The 16,179-nt window shown below is 37.6% G+C and overlaps 1 protein-coding gene across 3 annotated transcripts in view; it reads right to left on the bottom strand.

Annotated features, from left to right (window-relative positions):
- Nucleotides 1-16,179, bottom strand: part of ESCO1 (establishment of sister chromatid cohesion N-acetyltransferase 1) — a 72,503-nt gene that overhangs the window by 53,237 nt on the left and 3,087 nt on the right. The window contains exon 2 of one of the 3 annotated variants that reach the window (XM_060310995.2): nucleotides 13,513-13,694. The exons of the other annotated variants lie outside the window; for them this stretch is intronic. The gene's annotated coding sequence lies outside the window, so the exon portion shown is untranslated. The remainder of the gene's footprint in view (nucleotides 1-13,512; nucleotides 13,695-16,179) is intronic. 3 annotated transcript variants of the gene reach the window in all.

The following is a 16,179-nucleotide window of genomic DNA, read 5'->3' as shown; positions in this document are numbered from 1 at the left end:
CCTAGTGACGATTTTTCACTTGACATACAAAAATCATGCAACTCAATATGGTCACCATCTCATTTTTTTTTTTTTTTTTTTTTTTGCGGTACGCAGGCCTCTCACTGTTGTGGCCTCTCCCGTTGCGGAGCACAGGCTCCGGACGCGCAGGCTCAGCGGCCATGGTGCACCGGCCCAGCTGCTCCGCGGTATGTGGGATCTTCCCGGACCAGGGCACGAACCCGTGTCCCCTGCATCGTCAGGCGGACTCTCAACCACTGCGCCATCAGGGAAGCCCCATCTCATTTTTTATACTGTATAATAGATTTGGTTTTTCTTCAAAAATAACCACTACCTTCTATCCAAAACCCCACCTCCCTGTAAGGAGTATATTATTTTCCTTCCCATCAGATGCTTAGCTTGACCACATGTCTTACTTTGGCCTCATGGTGGACAGAGCATACTCTCCTGCCCCCATAGCCTTGCATCTGATGATTTGGCCAATGGGGTGTTAGCAGAAAGTATGCAAACAGAGGTTTGAAATATCTTTGTGCAGTTGGTCTTGCCCTCTTGTTACCTCTGTCATCACCACGAGAAGAGTTTCAGCAGGAATATGTTGCCCCTTCAGCCTAGGCCCCAGAAGAAACACAAACAGTAAGACTGGGCCAAACCCCAAATGAGGTGCCAAGCCCAACCCACAGGGAGAATTAAAGCCCACCCACACACCCACAGCTAAGCCTAAGTCACCTAACCCACAGCAGCTCTACAGATATATAAGCAAAAATAACTGTTGTTTTAAACCACTGAGCTGTAGGGCAGTTTCTCATTCAGCAATAACTGATTAATACATATTGCAGTTAAATTTTCTGGGAAGCTCCATATCTACCCAAGATTAAGCCTCAGAGGTACAATAACTTGAAAAAACAGAAAACTCATTTAATTTCCTTTATTACTTTAGCGCCAAGAATTTTAATTTTAAAAATGATGAATTACCTTACTTTACTTCTTTTCCTCGCAATTTCTAAATATTTTAACATTTGGCAGTTGGGACCTACCATAATAAAAAGGTTAACTGATACACAAATCTGCGGTACTTGTCACTCACCTGTTCAGGCATGCTAAGGATCACTTCACTTTAGTTTGCCCTACGTGTTAAATCATTATCAACCTAGCATTATACAACTTAACAACATCCCTTTCTATTAAATAAAATCTTGCAATCAAGGACTGAAATGCATTCTCTAACCTGTTAAACTGACAAGATCCCTCCACAACCCAGAGCCAAGTTATTAATAGAATTCTAATAAAATCAATATTGGGGCCAAAAATCAATAATCAAACTTAACATGGGACTTCCCTGGTGGCGCAGTGGTTAAGAATCCGCCTGCCAATGCAGGAGACACAGGTTCTATCCCTGGTCTAGGAAGATCCCACATGCCGGGGAGCAACTAAGCCCATGCACCACAACTACTAAGCCTGAGCTCTACAGCCCACGAGTCACAACTACTGAGCCCACGTGCCACAACTACTGAAGCCCACGCGCCTAGAGCCTGTGCTCCGCAACAAAGAGCAGCCCCCGCTCGCCGCAACTAGAGAAAGCCTGCGTGTAGCAACGATGACCCAACACAGCCAAAAATAAAAAAATAAAGAACATAAAATGATCACTTCAGAAAATCCACAGTAACATTTATATAGAAAGATAATTTACAAGATATATGTTAGAAAGTACCTGAGAATTTAAGAGTACATCCAATTTCCCAACAGTACATTATAATAAAATATACTCAAATTTTAATCATTAAAATATTTAGATTACATCACCCAATATATTTTTAAGTTTAAAGTGATTTTTTTAGAACCATTTTATATTCGGGAATTCCGTGGCAGTCCAGTAGTTAAGACTCCATGCTCTCACTGCTGAGGGCCTGGGTTCAATCCCTGGATGAGGAACTAAGATCCCACAAGCTACGTTATGTGGTCAGAAAAAAAAATTTTTTTATAATTGAGATGTAATTTGAGATAGGACTATAAAATTCACCTATTTATAGTGTACAATTTAGTAGGTTTTAGTATATTCAGAGTTGTACAACAATTGCCAGTAGTTCCAGAGTATCTTTGCCACCCCAAACCCATTAGCAGTCATTCTCTTATTTCTCACCCCCCTTCCAGTCCCTGGCAATTACAAATCCACTTTCTGTCTTTATGGATTTGGCTATTCTGGATGTTTCATATAAATGAAATCATAAATACATGTGGCCTTTTGTGGTAGGCTTCTTTCACTTAACGTAATGTTTTCAAGGTTCAAGCAGGGTTGCAGCATGTTTCAGTAATATCTTGTGCTTTACGGCTAAATACTATTCCATTGTATAAATATATCACATTTTGTTTGCCTATCCATCAGTTGATGGATTGTTAGATGGGCTGTTTCTACTTTTTGGCTATCATGAATAATGCTATGAATAATCCTGAAGGAGTTTTTATGTGAACATGTTTTCAAGTTTCCTGGGTATATACCTAAGAATATAACCATTGGGCCATATGGAAACTCTGTGTTTAACTTCTGAGGGACTGTTTTCCAAATCAGCTGCAACATTTTACATTCCCACCAGCTATGCGTGTGGGTTCCAATTTCTCTACAACCCTGTTAGCATTTATTATTAATTTTTAAAATTTTAGTTATCCTTTTAGGTGTAAAGTAGTATCTCATTGAAGTTTTAATTTGTATTTTCCTAATGAGTAATTATGTTGAGCATCTTTTCATGTGCTTATTGGCCATCTGTATTTCTTCTCTGGAGAAATGTCTATTTGAATCCTTTCCTCATTCTAAAAATTTGGTCATTTTTCCTTTTATCATTGAGTTGAAACAGTTTTTTACCTGGATATTAGACTCATCAGATGCATGAACCACAAATATTTTTCTCCAGTTCTATTGGCTGTCTTTTCACATTTTTGATAAGAGTCCTTTGATGTACAAAAATTCATCCATGGATGAACACTTAGATTGTTTCCATAACTTGGCTATTGAAAATAACACTGCAATGAACATGGGGGTACATATATCTTTTTGAGGTAGTGTTTTTCATTTTCTTCGGGTAAATACCCAGAAGTGGAATTGCTGGATCATATGGTAGTTCTATTTTTAATTTTTTAAGAAACCTCCATGCTGTTTTCCATAGTGGCTGCACCAATTTCCATTTCCACCAACAGTACACAAGGGTTCCCTTTTCTCCACATCCTTGCCAACACTTTTTATTTCTTGTCTTTTTGATATCAGCCATTCTAACAGGTATGAGGTAATATAGCATTGTGATTTTGATTTGCATCTCCCTAATGATTAGTGATTCTGAGCATCTTTTCATGTTCCTGTTGACTCTCTTTATGTCTTCCTTGGAAGAATTCCATTCAGATCTTCTGCCCATTTTTTATTTGAACTGTTTTTTTTTCTATTTATTGAGTTATATGAATTCATCATTTATTTTCAGATATATGATGTGCAAATATTTTCTCCCATTCAGTAGGCTGCCTTTTCATTTTGTTGGTTTCCTTTGCTGTGCAGAAGCTGTTTAGTTTGATGCAGTCCCACTTGTTTATTTTTGCTTTTGGTGTCAGATTCAAAAAATCATCACCAAGACTTATGTCAAGGAGCTAACTGCCTATGTTTTCTTCTAAGAGTTTTATGGTTTCAGATCTTATGTTCAAGTCTTTAATCTATTTTGAGTTAATTTTTGTGTATGGTGTATGATAGTGTTCCAGTTTCATTCTTTTACATGTGGCTGTCCAGTTTTCCCAACACCGTTTACTGAAGAGACTGTCCTTTCCCCTGTATATTCTTAGCGCTCTCTCTCTTTTTTTTGCCACGCCATGTGGCTTGCAGGATCTCAGTTCCCTGACCAGGGATTGAACCTGGGCCACGCAGTGTTGTGAAAGCCTGGAATCCTAATCATTAGGCCACCAGGGAACTCCCATTGGCTCTTTTTTCAGTTAAGTTTTTAAATGAGGAAATGTGACTCCTTCAACTTTATTTCTCTTTTTCAAGATTGTTTTGGCTTTTTGATATTAATTTTAAGATCAGTTTGTCAATTTCTGCCCAAAAAGTCAGCTAGGATTTTGATAAGGAATTGCACTGAATCTGAGGATCAAGTTGAGGAATACTGCCATCTTAATAATATGTCTTCCAATTCTTGAACATAGATATCTTTTCACTTATTTAGGTCATCTTTAATAATTTTAAACAATGTTTTGTAATTTTCAGTGTACAAGCCTTGCATTTCTTTTGTTACATTTATTCTTAAGTATTTTATTGTTTTTTTATTCTACTATAAAAGGAATTATTTTCTTAATTTCCTTTTTGGATGGTTCATCACTAGTAGAGAGAAATACAATTGCTTTTTGTATGTTGTTCTTGTATCTTATAACCTTGTTGAATTCATTTATTAGCTCTAACAGGTTTTTTTGTGTGGATTCCTTAGGATTTTCTCCATATAAAACCGTGTCATCTGCAAACAGATATAGTTTTACTTATTCCTTTCCAATCTGGATGCCTTTATTTCTTTTTCTTGCCAAATTGTCCTGGCTGGAACCTCCAGTACAATGTTGAATAAAAGTGGCAAAAGCAGATATCCTTGTCTTATTGCTGATCTTAGGAGGAAAGCCTTTAGTCCTTCACCGGTAAGTATAATGTTAGATACAGGCTTTTCATAGATGCTCTTCTATTGCAGCTTTGTTGAATGTTTTTATCATGAAAGATGTTAAATTTTGTTAAGTGCTTTTTCTGCATCTATTGAGGTGATTATGTGATTTTGTTCCCCTTTATTCTATTAACATGGTATCTCACCTTGTTAATTTTCATATGTTGAACCAACTTTGCATTGATAGGATAAATCCCATTTCGTCAGGGTGTATAATCCTTTTTATATGTTGCTGGATTCAGTTTGCATGTACTGAGTTGAGGAATTTTTATGTGTATATTTATAAAAAATATTGAACCATAGTTTCCTTTCTTGTGATGTCTTTGTCTAATTTTGGTATCAGGGTTTTACAGTGGCCTCATAGAATTAGCTAAGCTGTATTCCCTCCTCTTGCATTTTTTGGAGGAGTTTAGGAATGCTTGATGTTAATTCTTTAAACACTTGATAGAATTCACTGGTAAAGCCATCTGGGACTGAGTTTTTCTTTTTGGATGATTTTTTGGTTACTAATTCAATCTCTTCATTTGTTATAGGTCTATTTGGATTTTCTATTTCTTCTTGACTCAATCTCTTTCTAGGAATTTTTTCATTGTATCTAGGTTATCAAAATTGTTAGTGTATTCAACTGTTCATAGTATTCTCTTATAATCCTCTTTTATTTCTGTGAGGTTGTTAGTAATATCCCCTCTCATTCCTCACGTTAGTAACCTGAGTCCTTTTTTTCTTGCTAAAACCATTTTTTAAAAAAGAGAAAAGCAAACTAGGCTACCTTTAATTTCTAGGCACAACAGCAAATCAGAAACTGTCAATTCTGTATATTGCTCCAAATTTCATGGAGACAAGAACAACACTGACCTTAAGTAGCAGCTGCTTCCATCCTTCTAATCCCACTTCTCATTCTTGAGAAGCAAAGTCTCTGTGAACCAGCTGCCCCATATGGGGTAGCTTCCAAAGACAGAATTAAGTATCAACCCAAGGCTTCTACTTATTTTTAATTTTTACTCAGTTTCTCCAGATACACAAGGGGAGGGGGTCCTAACCAGAGAGACCTGTGTTTATAATCTATTTTGAGAACTTTATGCTTGATATTAACAGACCATCCAACTACAATTTCTGTATCCTTAAAATAGGCAGAACACAGAGTAGCAGTGCATTACACGTATCCAATACAAGATGCACTTGGAAGAAGTGGAATTTTCACAGTAGGAAAAAAAAAATGAGTGTCCTCCACCGACAGCCTCCTTCTTGGATTCGTGCCCAGTATTCAATGGGTCATGATCATTTCTGTTACAGGTCTCAAAAGCAGGAAGTAAACAGGGGCAGCAGCATTCATCCATCTATACTCATGTACAGATTAGAATGTTCCTTAAATCACCCAAAGCTTAAGGACAAACAGAAATATTAGCAAATTGAAGGGTACTAGAATAAAAAATTAGTATTTGTTCTGGTGTATATCTGCTAGAAATAATACAGGTTCCCACCCTGCTGAGTACTACCAGTGGGCTCCTATTTTTTGACAAAGTGGGTAGTAAATGGGAACTCAAGACAAAGATGCAGGGACATCTACAGCAGACACAGGGAGGCTGAAAACTCTATAAACTCCCAAATCCCTTGCCTACAAAGGTACACACACCCCCAACCAGCCTTCTGAGTTAAAACCTTTCAGTTACTGCACCTGGAGCAGATGCCTCAAAAAGAAATACATACCAATTCTCCCCAGTCATATGAGAATTAGATCCCAACACAGTCCAAAGAAATAAGAGACCAGTCCTAGGAGGAAACAGTCTCTACACTAACCATCAATAGGAGTCTGGAGAACAAGAGTGAATCTAAAGGTAATAAACCAACAAAGATGGAATATAAGGCTTGATAAGACCATTTATTGTCATGGGTGGACTCACATGATATTCTCTTTCTTCAAAGGGCCAGATAGCAAATATTTTAGGCTTTGTAGCTCACATACAGTCATGATTACGTATTCTTCTTTGGTTTTTTGTTTATTTTTTTTTTTACAACCCTTAAAAAAAAATGTAAAACCATTTTGAGGAATGAAGGAAAGGAGGAGAACTGACTAAATTTGGCCCAAGGGACAAAACAGTTTATCAGCACCTGCTCTAGAGCACACCAAAGCATTAAATAGTCTGTTAGGGGATTTCCCTGGTGGTCCAGTGGTTAAGACTCCATGCTCTCATAGCTGAGGGCCCGGGTTCAATCCCTGGTCAGGGAACTAAGATCTCACAAGTGGCGTGGTATGGTAAAAACCAAACCAAAACAAAAAGCCAAGAACCTTAAAACAAAAAGCAATATTAAAGAGTCATACCTTAATGATAAAAGCTTCAATTCAACAGGAAGATGTAACAATTTCAAACTGCACACACCTAAAAACATAGTCTGAAAACGTGTAATTCCCAAATTGATATATAGAGTCCCCTAATTACAAGTACTACAAGGAGAAATATATAAATCCAAAACTGTAACTTAGAGATTTGGCAACACCCCTCTCAGCAAGTGATAGAACAAGCAGACAAAAAAACAAAACAAATGAACAAGAAATTCAATGTACAGAATTATGAACTAATTATACAGAATTATGAACAAGACAAGTAATTTTAAATTTGAACTAATAAAGATATACACGGGGTTTCCCTGGTGGCACAGTGGTTAAGAATCCGCCTGCCCATGCAGGGGACACAGTTCAAGCCCTGGTCCGGGAAGATCCCAAATGCCACAGAGCAACTAAGCCTGTGCGCCACAACTACTGAGCTTGTGCTCTAGAGCCCACAAGCGACAACTACTGAAGCCTGCGCACCTAGAGCCCGTGCGCCACAAGAGAAGCCACTGCAATGAGAAACCCACGCACTGCAACGAAGAGTAGCCTTCGCTCACCACAACCAGAGAAAAGACCGCGCACAGCAAAGAAGACCCAACGCAGCCAAAAAATAAAATAATTAAAAAAAACAAATATATACACATTATCCCAACAATTGCAAAATATATTCTTTTCAAGCACACATAGAACATTTACAAAGGTGTCCCCAAATACAAGTCCTAAAGCAAGTCTCCACAAACATCTAAGGAATGATACCACAAGTGCTCTCTGATCACAATGCAATTATACTAGAAATGAATAATCCACAAAAGTCTAAGTAGAAAATGCCCAGATGTTTGGAAATTTTAAAAATCTGTTTTACATAAACCATAAGAAATCACACTTAAGAAAACCACAAGGTGGGTGAACCTGCCCTACCAGATATCAACACTTATTGTAAAACCACAGTAACGTGTGATATTGGTTCAGGGACAGACAAATAGACCAATGGGACAGAACAATGACACAAAACAGAGTGCCCAGGGACTTCCCTCGTGGTCCAGTGGTTAAGACTCCGCACTCCCAATGCAGGGGGCCTGGGTTCGATATCTGGTCAGGGAACTAGATCCCACATGCCGCAACTAAAAGATCCGCACGAGGCAACGAAGATCCCGAGTGCCGCAACTAAGACCCGGCGCAGCCAAATAAATAAATAAATGTCGGAAAAAAATAAAACAAAACAGAGTGCCCAGAATCAGGCTCACGTTTATGGTCAACTGGTTTATGATATACAATACCATAGCTGGGAAAATAGATTTTTTAAAGAAATAGTGCTGGGACAACTGGATATCATATGGGGAAAATAGTGAAACCGGATTCCTACCTCGAACCATATATGAAAGCAAATGCCAAATGGACTGATCATAGATATAAAATGTAAAAGGTAAAACGTAACCTACAGAAGATTAGTATGTACAGATTATATTATTAAAATCCTACAAATCAATAAAATAGCCAATCAAAGGAAAAAACAGACAAGAAATTTGAACAAGCTCATCACAAAAAAAAGGAGGAAGAGAGATGAAAGGAGAAAGAAATCCAAAAAGGCAATGGAAAACCACCACAATGGGCTAAAATTTAAAAGTCTGAGAATTCTGGGAATTCCCTGGCAGTCCAGTGGTTAGGACTCCATGCTTCCATTGCAGGGGGCACAGGTTCCATCCCTGGAACTAAGATCCCACAAGCTGCATGACAGGCCCCCCCTAAAAAGTTTGAGAATTCAAAGAATGTAAGTAATTTGCTGCCAGTGGCAGTATTAACTGCACAAACACTTTAGAGAACAGGCCAAGAGAGCAACCAACCCACAATGAAATAGATGGAATGAAGGATCCCAAAAGGAACCCTGAAGGTAGTGTGGGTGGGTTAGAGAAGGGATTGGACCTGCTGTTTGAGTACAAAAAATAATAGTCGGGCATGTGACATGGGGTTGGGGACATTGGGGAGAAAAATTGCATGTGACATGGGGTTGAGGACATTGGGGAGAAACATTGCCCTAACATCTTAGGAAATTAAGCAAAAGAAAAGTGAGGCAATTACTAACTCCATGAAAAAGTGAAAAGGGGGATATAGTTTCAGAAAAATACTTAGCTCGGCAGTAAACAATATTTACATAGTTATAGTACCACTCACTATTGGCTTAAACAATTTGAAATGTAACTCTATTAAGGTATATGGGGAAGAAAGCAGGAGAGCCAATTCTCAACTATGGAGGCAAAAAGTCAATAACATCTGAAGTTGATCAATCAAAATATAGAAGTTATTGCATACCACCAAAACTATGGAGCTAGATATAAAGAAAACAGCTAGGACAGTGAAAGTGGCAGCTCCTGGAGAAAGGTACTGGGAGATGGGGAAAGGTGAGGAGTGGGATGATATTCAACACTGTATGGCTTTTAGTGCAATTTGACTTTAATAACAATGTACACGTATTACTTTGAAATTTTTGAGAAAGTTCTCCACTTTTATTGCATTTCTGTCCATTTATCCTGACACTCAACAGGTCAGGCATATAAAGGTTTTAACCATTTTTTAAATTTAGAATGCGCATACAATGTATTTTAAAATCTCACCAAAATGGAAATTCTGAAAATAATTTATCCCAATTTACTCAATAGGTCAAAGAAAATGAGAACAAAAAGAATCTAGAATCTAGAAATGCCTGAGAATATAATCTGAAATACAAAAAATTTAAACTCACAGGAATACTATTCATAGAGATTTTTACTGAACTACTAAACATCTGAAACTTTAACATGTCAATAACTGAACCCCTAATCTTGCCTCCTAAACCTAAAGCTTCCAAAGGATTTTCCCCCTCATCTCAGTAAATGACATGTTCATCCTTAATTGTTTAGAACAAAGCCTTGGAGTCAACCCCAACTTTTCTCTTAAACTTCATATCCACTCAAGCCATCATTAACTCACCTACCTTCAAAACACATCCAAAATCTGACCACTTAGCATCTCAACCACTATCACCCTGGTCCAAGCTATCACTATCCCTCACCTGGATTTCTGCAACAGCTTCCTAATTGGTAACTGTGCCTTCAGCCTTGTTCCTCCCTCCCCTGCATCCCCCGCCCCCTTCAGCTTCTTACACAAAACAGCCAAGGTAGTCCTTTTAAAATTTAAGTCAGGCTCCATTATTTCTCTGCTCAAAACCTTTCAGTGACTTCCCATCTCAATCAGAGCAAAAGCAAAGGCTCATATTAACTATTAACTACTTCCTAGTTTTTCCCCTGGTCACTCTGCTCCAGTTTTCTTGGCCCCCTTGCTATCCCTTGACTGCATTAATCATATTCCCACCTGAGACTAATAAGTGTTCCAGGCAGAAGGAATAGCTCTGCTTTCAAATAACTGATAACTTTTCTGTTCCAGAATGCAGCAAAAAAACAAGTTACCCAAAATAATACAAAATTTGTCTTGATAACAAAACTAGTGTGCACATGTGCATGTGCACACACACACTACACACACATTTCTAATCTCATATACAAAAAGATACACGAAAGCCTTAAATTAAAACAAGTTAGCATTTTTAACACAACATGGGCATAGCCAAGTGGTCCACCACTACCAAGTAAAATTGATAAAAGGAACACAGAGATGACTGAATTTTAGGAATTCTATTAATACATGACATCAACCAGTCAAATAAAAACAACTACCCTATCACCTCAATGTAACCACCCCCATGCCCACCAGAAAAACACTTCTTAAAATCAAACAGCCTTTTTTCTATACAACCCTAGGACTATTTTGCCCAACATGCTTTTGATATTTCATACATCATTGGAAACTTCTAGCCATCTCAAGGTGTAGTAATTCTGTCAAAAGATTTACTGCAGAATTCAGCTCAGGACACCTCTCAATTCCAAAATAATTTACTTAAGGTCTATTTCCCCAACTACTTCAAAAGTCTCTTCAGTTCCATAAAACACTGGTACAAATTCAGAAAGCCATCCAACCAGCTGGAAAAGATTTTGCTTCTGAGATCACAGGACAACTTTTCAGCAGTCCTCAGTTTGAACCTGGCATAAAGCAAAGACTAAAAGGTCTATCAATAGCATCATTTTTCTAACACCGAAGACCTTCAATTTGCACAGATCCAGTCTCAAAGGCCCTAGAAGTCATGCACATCCATCAACCAAATGCAAGCTCCTCATATCGGTTATCATTTCCTTTATTATCTTCCTCCTGACTCTATTTCCACAGTGGATCTCACTCTTTCTTAACCCTCTCCTTTGGAAGCCCACATAAACCCTTTCCCAGTGAAAATATGAATCTTGAGGTCATCCTGGATCATTCACGTGGGCCCTAAATCCAGCGACAAGTATCCTTATAAGAGACACTCATAGGGAGACAAACACAGAAAGTAGAAAACAATGTGAAAACAGGCAGAGATTGGGGGTCTGTGCTCACGAGCCCAAGAATGCAAGGGCAGCCACCAGAAGTTGGACAAGGCCAAAAACAAACTCCTCTCTAAAACCTATGAAGAGAGCATAGCCATGCCTACATCTTGATTTCTGACTCTGGGCATCTAAAACCGTGAGAAAATAAATTTTTGTTGTTTTAAGCCATTAAGTTTGTGGTAATTTGTTACAGAAGGCACAGGAAACTAATACACCTCCTAAGCAGGCTGTATCACATCAAGGGACCTACAGTGTTCCCAGCACAGCAGTTTCATCTCACATGCAAAATTTTTTCCACTTTTCTTTTAAGGTTTATGCCATTCTGCTCTTATACCTTCTTTCTTCACTATAGTAATCTATTGATCACCAAAAACTCTTCAAGCATAATCTTCTCAAACCGAACTATTACAAACATCATAGGTTTTAAAATTCACATGAATGACCATAGGTTCTTAATCGCCTAAACTCTGATAACCTACCAATTCTTAGTCCATTTCAACTACACAATCCTTTTGCCACATCCAAGAGATAAGAGAAATATTCACTGAAAATCTGAGTCTGGTGGCTTGTCAAGTTCATAACCCCTTTCTGAAAATTCACCATGCCGACACGTACCTGCTTTAAAAAAAAAAAAAAGTGCGGGCCCTTAGGTAGTTCATAAATAGTTATATCCTGAAACTCCTGCCCCTATGCCCCCAAAGAGATTACTGACCGAAGAGCAGCCAACATGCAAGGTTTCCAATCTCACCACTACTAACATTTTGGAGCAAATAAAATCTTTGCGGGGGGTGGGGTGCTGGTGGTGGTGGTGTTTGTCTTGAGCATGGAGGGTATTTAACAGCAGCATCCCTGATGTGTACCTGCTAGATACCAGGAGCACCTTCCCCTCAGTTCTGACAATCAAATATATCTTCAGACAATGCCAAGTATTCCCTGGGAGGCAAAAATCATCCCTGGTTGAACATCTGGCTTACCTCGTTTTAATTCCCCCAGAGGAAATTTCTCAGCAACCTTCTGAGTCCTGAATTATCTTCAGGTTTCTATAAGGTCTAGTGTTTGGTGATTCCTGTTTTTTCCTTGCACAAGATCTGGCTCTACAAATAGTCTTCTCTTCCTTATTTCTCTGTGTATCCTGCCAATCCATTCACACACTATTTAGGGTAATCCAAGTATTTCTCACCTTCTAAAACGCCCAATTAATACTTACAGACTAAAAAGCATTTTAAAGAACATAAACTAATTACCACTAACCAAAAACATATAAAATGTCACAACTGAAGCAACAATAAACCATTAACAGAATGCAACAAAAACACACACAGTAATACAAGGTATCGTCCCTAATAAATTTTTCCAAACATTCAAAGACAAATTCTGTCTATTACACTAGATTTATAATAGATATTCAGTAAAACTCAACATTATTCTCAACATTATTAGTTAAAACTCTAAAAAAGACAGACATGGACAATTTAATTTTTTTAATTCTCTTCTTCCACTGGCCTCTTAACAAATTAACATTCCCCAAGTGTTGTTCTCTTACCACAAAAGACACACATTAGATAATTTCATCTATACTCATACTTTCGATTACTATCTGTAAGCCATTAACATACAAATGAATATCCCCAACACAATTTCCATCCCTAGTGATACTCAGATATCCAACAACATACTGGACATGTCCATCCTGATGTCTTAAAGGCACCTTAAACTCAACTATCTAACAGTCAGGTCATTCCACTATGTCTGTTCTCCACAATTTATGATACTACCATCCACCCACATCAAGAAAATAAAACCAAAAAACAAAAAATTTACATGACAGCAACGATGACAACAGTAGCATTTACATTAGCAAAAATATCAAAAATAGCCCAAATGTCCAAAGGAGAAAAAAACAAAATGCCAAGGTAGAATTTTGATAGTCATTAGAAATAAGAAGTACATAAATTGCATAAAGTAATTTTGTAAGAAAGAGATAAATTAATGTGTCATATATAAGTATTCTAACACAAAGAAAACACACTGAAAGAATACACACTAAAATATCAATAGTACTTACCTGTAGGGTGGTAAAAGATGGAGATGAAAGGGTATACAAAGAATTTTTTAAAATACCTTCCCATTTTACTTATACGTTTATGCAATGTTTGAATCTTTCACATCAAAAAAGAATGTACTTATCAGTCGTGAAATAAATAACTATATAGGGCTTCCTTGATGGTGCAGTAGTTGAGAATTCACCTGCCAATGAAGGTGATACGGGTTTGAGCCCTGGTCCGGGAAGATCCAACATGCCGCGTAGCAACTAAGCCTGTGCGCCACAACTACAGAGCCTGCACTCAAGCGCCTGCGAGCCACAACTACTGAAGCCCGCGTGCCTAGAGCCCGTGCTCCGCAACAAGAGAAGCCACCACAATGAGAAGCCCGCACACTGCAAGGAAGAGTAGCCCCCGCTCGCCACAACTAGAGAAAAGCCCACACGCACAGCAATGAAGACCCAACGCAGCCAAAAATAAATAAATAAATTTATACATATAAAAAAAACTATATTGTGTTTATATCTATGTAAAATATATCGGGAAAGGTCAAAAGTGAAACTGGATGTCTACACAATAACCTGTACACAAATGTTCAAAGCAGCATTATTCATAACAGCCAAAAAGTGGGCATAACCCAACTGTCTATGAACTAACGAATGGATAAATAAAATGTGGTATGTCCATATAATGGAATATTATATTTAGCCATAAACAGGAATGAAGTACTGATACATGTTACAACATGGTTTAACCTTAAAAACATTATGCTAAGTAAAAGAAGCCAGTCACAAAATGCCACGTGTTGTTTGATTCCATTTATCTGAGATGTCCAGAACAAACAAATCTTCAAAAAAAGAAAGCAGATTGATGGTAGTAAGTGGGCAGGGGAAAAAAAAAAAGGAATAACATGTTAGTATAGGTATTTTCATCATTTTTGGAATGATGAAAATATGCTAAAATTAGTGGTAATGGTTGCACAACTCTGAATATACTGAAAACCCCAGAGTTGTATTCTATAAGGGTTGATTTTATCTCCATAAAGCTATTACCAAAAAAGTGAATCTGAAATGAAACAGACTTTAATATGCATCAGGCTTTTTAAATAAACCTAAATTTGTCTTATGAAAATTATCTATTTTTGTTTTTGAAAAAAAATTTCATTTAGTGACCATGGTCACAACAAAGTTTCAAATACTAGTTGAAATGATTTAACAAAATAAAACAAATTTCCATGTCAACAGGATTATCTTCATTAACACTACTAGTATTTATTTAATAACTCAATTTTCTGATGGGTTAATATAGTCTAAAACAATATATTTTAAACATAAACAGTGACAGATGCTAGGGATCAGCATATTTTCTATCTCAAATACCTTACAGATAAATTATCTAGGTATTATATATCTTCTAAAGTGGAACTATATCTGCATTATAAAGGATACGTCAGAAAGACTGTACTGGGCTTCCCTGGTGGCGCAGTGGTTGAGAGTCCGCCTGCCAATGAAGGGACACGGGTTCGTGCCCTGGTCCGGGAAGATCCCACGTGCCGCGGAGCGGCTGGGCCCATGAGCCATGGCCGCTGAGCCTGCGCATCCGGAGCCTGTGCTCCGCAACAGAGGAGAGGCCACAACAGTGAGAGGCCCGTGTACCGCAAAAAAAAAAAAAAAAAAAAGAAGAAAGACTGTACTATCTGTAGGGGAAAAAAATAAGTTAAATTATACTTGCCTTTCTCTTAACCATCACTAAAGATGATACAATAGAAATATTTCCTCATATAAAGTCCTTAGAACAGTTCCTGGCACATCATAAGCATTTATTAATTTACTGATATAATATTTTTGATGAAAAAAAACATGAAAAAAATATTTACCTTAGTTACTCATTTCACTTAACTAATTATCAACTCTATTTCCATATTACCTTTATCCCTTTCAGCTTCAATAATTACATTAATTCTAAACTATTAAATTATTTACATTAAAGCAGCAGTTCTCAAAGTGTGGTACAGGGACCATGGGGATTCCAGAGACCCATTCAGGGGGTTCATGGGATCAAAATCATACACAGGTAAAAGATCAATTCAAAGCACAAACAGACCAATGAAATTTAATGCAACATTGTGTGAAAAGTATATAGATACAGTTTCAGATTCCACATTGCAACTAATCTTTAAGAAATTACCACTTGTTGGGACTTCCCTGGTGGTCCAGTGGGTAAGACTCAGTGATCCCAAATGCGGGGGGCCCAGGTTCAATCCCTGGTCAGGGAACTAGATCCCACATGCATGCCACAACTAAGAGCCCACATGCAACTAAAAAAGGATCGGGTACGCTGCAAGGAAGATCCCACGTGCTACAACTAAGACCTGGTGCAGCCAAAATAAATAAATATCAAGAGAAAAAAAAAAAACCTTTATTTAAAAAAAAAAGGCAATTACCACTTGTTGAGTTTTGTTGTAGAGTCAAAGAAGAGTATCACAATTATCTGAAAATGTTATTAAAGTACTCCTCCCAACACACTGGTGTGAAGCTAGATTTTCTTCATATGCTTCAACCAGAACAACATATAAAGATTGAATGCTGAAGCTGATAAGAGAATCCAGCTGTCTTCTATTAGGCCAAACATTAAAGAGATTTACAAAAATGTAAAACAGTTGCCATTCTTTCACTAATTTTTTTTGTTTT

Source organism: Globicephala melas, chromosome 13, assembly GCF_963455315.2.
Source record: "Globicephala melas chromosome 13, mGloMel1.2, whole genome shotgun sequence".
Classification (NCBI taxonomy): Eukaryota; Metazoa; Chordata; class Mammalia; order Artiodactyla; family Delphinidae; genus Globicephala; species Globicephala melas.
Note: the sequence above shows the minus strand (reverse complement) of the source record. Positions and strands in the feature narration are given on the sequence as shown.